Source organism: Gracilinanus agilis, chromosome 5, assembly GCF_016433145.1.
Source record: "Gracilinanus agilis isolate LMUSP501 chromosome 5, AgileGrace, whole genome shotgun sequence".
In the NCBI taxonomy this organism is placed as follows: Eukaryota; Metazoa; Chordata; class Mammalia; order Didelphimorphia; family Didelphidae; genus Gracilinanus; species Gracilinanus agilis.
The window spans coordinates 173,358,519-173,362,639 of record NC_058134.1 but is presented as its reverse complement, the minus strand read 5'-3'; positions in this window follow the sequence as shown (position 1 = coordinate 173,362,639).

The following is a 4,121-nucleotide window of genomic DNA, read 5'->3' as shown; positions in this document are numbered from 1 at the left end:
CTGCCCCTTGAGGAAGATATTTTTAAATGAGTGAATGAATGGGAAAGCATTTACTGTGTGCCAAATGCTGTTAGGTATAGAGGATATATAATACAAAAGAATTCTTGTTGTCATACCCAATAGAGTGTAAACTGCTTGCAAGCAGGGATTATAATGCAACACTTTGTAGAGAGCTTGAAACTTTTCACTGGAGTAGATCAAACAACTTTTCAGACACAGCTAAATCATGCTAATTATTGTTTAGTTATAGTTCAACCATTTGGGGAAACTGACCATTAATTTCCATCAGAAGCTTTAGATTCCATTTAGTCATTTTTAAGAGGTGAGCTTAAGGAAGACCTGTTAGTGCCCTCCCCTATTACCTTAAATTTAACAACAACATATGTGTATCTTTAAGTGTGTGTTTATTTTCTTCTTGTCATTCTTGTCATTCCCATTAGAATGTAAACTACTTGCAATGTTTTTATTCATTGTATTTCTTCAGCACCTAGAACAGTGCCTGCCATTCAGTAAGTCCTTTTTGATTGAGCTGGCTGGCCATGCTGTTGATAATCTGCACCACAACTTCCTTTTAGATGTCTCAAACACATCTTAAACTCAATATGTCCAAAACAGAACTCATTGTCTTTACCTGCAGTATCTCCCCTCCTCCTAATGTCATTATTACAGCTGAGGGGGAATCTTCACCTCCCCTGTTCCCAGGCTTGAACCCTAGGTGTCATCCTAGATTCCTCACTCTCTCTCTGCCACAAATCTAATCACTGGTCAAGTGCTGCCATTTCTACCTTCCTAACATCTCTCCTATATGTCCCCTTATCTCCTCTGAAACTGCCATCATTCTAGTGCAGGCCCTCATTAGCTCAGGTCTATACTATTGAATACTGGCCTACTGGTTGGTCTCCCTCCACCCCAATCAACTGTCAAATTATCCTCCTAAAATGCATTTCTGAACATATCATCTACCTATTCAATAAAATCCAATAAGTCCCTATTACTCCCAGGATCAAATACAAAATCCTCTGTTAGATTTTAAAAACACTTTCTAACATCACCCCTATCTACCTTTCCAGACCTCTTAGACTTTATTCCCCTCCACAAACTCTTTGATTCAATGGCACTGGCCTCCTTGCCATTCCTCACACATCATCTCCTGATCCCTTTGTTTGGAGCCCTTTCTCCTCATCTATACCTTCTAACTCCTCTGGTTTCCTTCAAGTCTTGGCTAATGTTCTACCTCCTGCAAGAAGATCCTCCTTAATATAAATGCCTTCCCTCTGAGATTACTCTTATTTATCCTGTTTATATCTCATCTGTACATAGCTGGTAATTTGTAGTCCCCGTATTAGACTGTGAGCTTATCGAGAGCAGGAACTGTTTGTCTTTTGCCTTTCTGTGTATCCTTGGTGCTTAGCAATGTGCCAGACAGATGATGGGTGTTTAATAAATAGTTGTCTGAGTGACAACATTTAATTATAATAATACCTATTGATATTACTATATGAATGAAACCGAGTAAGATTTCAGTAATGATATACCCTAAACATGCCCACAAGGAAAGTGGGAGAGAATTGTTTTCTCTATCTTATTAGGGGAGGGAATTGATGACCAACAAGTATCAATTTGACCAAAGAAACAATTACTCAGAAGTCCAGACAGAACAAGAACCCAGCTTTCTGAGTTATTGTCAAAAGATAGTGTCTGAAGGTTATCGCCCAAAGACCACTGAATTTGTTTTGAAGATTTTGCTTCATTAAAACTCAAAGGTGTTGTGAAATATTCATGAACAAGTTAAGAGGATTTGGGGAAGAATTGCAATTTACAGACTATTGGGTTTGAAGTTTGAATAGCAATTGAAGATCCTAACTTAAAAGATACTAAATTTAGATTAGAATTAACTAACAAGCTTTTTGAAGTAAGGGAGCATTTAGTACTCTTATTACATAATCTAGACATTTAGAACTCAGTAAATAATTGTTGATTAATATGAAAGAATGATTTAAAATTTTAGAGTGAGTCAAATCTAAATTTCTCTTCCTATCTTTAATTTTCTAAGAACTATAGTTGAGTCCTACTGAGATTGTGCTAGAAAAAAAGGCTTTTAGGGAAGCGATAATCTCATTGTACTTTATCATGGTCATATTGAATATGGATTATCTTATTCAGTTCTGGGCACTGTCATTTGGAAAGGCTTGGATAAGCTTGAAAGTTTCCAGAGGAGATGAACCAAGAAGATGAAGGATCTTGATTTTGTGCCATATGAGGACTTTGAAGGAACTATAGATGTTTAGCTTGGAGGAGAGAAAACCAGGTGTTGGGCAGGAAATGATAGCTACGTTCAAATATTTGAATACATAAGAAATTCTATTTGTTCTGCTTGGCTTGGTCCTATAAGGCAAAACTGGGGGCGATGTATGGAAATTGTAAAGAGGCAAGTTCAGACTTGCTGTAAAGGAAAATTGTCCCACAATTGAAACTCTCCAAATGTTGAGTGAAGCTCTTCAAGGGGTAGTGAGCTCCTCATCATGTAAGGTCTTCAGAGAAAGGCTAGATGACTACTAGGTTGGATGTTTTTCTTTTCAGGTCTGAGTTGGATTAGATGGCCTCTAAAGTCCCTGTGAGACTTTGTGGTATCTATAATTAATAAGTCTTTAGTTTGGGTTTTTTGTTATTATTTTTTTTTGCCAATCTGAAAATTGAAGCACAGAGAGGAAATCAATCATGTTATTTGTCCATTTCAAAGAAGACTAATGACAACATGAGGTGATGCCTTGACTTGTGCTTGAATTGGATTTAAGTGAGGCAGAGATGTACATTATCATCAGCCTTCCATGTAGGGAACCCTTTTCAGGGTTGTTCATCCACCTTTGGTGTCCCCTTTTCACTGAACTCTCATCTATGATTCCAAGAAGCATGGGCAATGGCCACACCTAGGAAAGACTATCTTAATAAGCAGGCTAAAAAAAAAATCAGTCAAGTAGTTAGGAGTGCAATCCATATTTCCCAATATGGTTGTTGTGTTCATTAAGCTACACAGACTTCTATTAATACAGACTGGGAATATTAGTAAAATTTGAAAGATGAGCATTGGGAAGGACCTGAGTGGCCATCTGGTTCAACCTATGCACAAAAGGAATTTCCCCAGACAAGGGATTATCCAGCCTCTGCTTAAATATCTCTAAGGAGGAGGATCCCACCAATTCTCAAAATGCAACTGGGCTTCTTAATGGAGTAATCAGTATCCCTTTGAGAAGGAAGAAAGGAATTTTGCTGGTGCCTCCAAGTTGAATCCTAATAGTTTAATCCTCTTCTTAAACAAACAGGAAATTAAGAAGTAGGGACAGTGAAGGATGTGTTAATATTCATAATTGCCATCCCCACCCTATTTGCTGTCAGCAACCATCCAAGCCTTTCAACAGATTTCTTTATGCTTCTCCCTTATGTGGCTTAATCTCCAAAAAGTTTCTATGACAACCAAACAAAAACAGTTTCTTTAGATGCTATCATATAAACATAAGTGATGTTAAAAAATTATTCTGCTCTCTGTTGAGAAACTGACCTGTCAGCTAAATGAAGGGATGGGACAGTGGTCAGGTTATTAGAAAGAACATTTGCACAAACTGAAAGAGGTGCTCTGATCACAAACAAAAATAACCCAGCCCTCCCGTACACTCATACCATGCCCTTGAGCAGTTCTCCACAATGTAGAGGACACTCTATCAGCTATTAAGCCTGTGGACTAGGTCACCTATGCCCTGATGCACTAAATTGAACACAAGAAAGAGTCACATTGTGGGGCACGTGTAGCTTGACAGATCACCCAAATTCTGTCATGAATGAATCATATGATCTAAACTATACTTCTCAGGATCAAAACCTCATAGTTGGTAGGAATAAATTATCTCTCATGGCTAGAATATATTCCCTCCTAACAAGTTCTTGAAGCATATTTTGAGAGGGGATGGGGCTGGGGGGAAGAAAGAAAAGAAAGAAAAAGAAAGAAAAAGAAAGAAAAGAAAAGGAAAGAAAAGGAAGGAAGGAAGGAAGGAAAGAAAGAAAGAAAGAAGGAGGGAAGGAAAGTAGGAAGGAGGGAATATCAGGGAAGCCAGAGGGAGGAGGTTAAA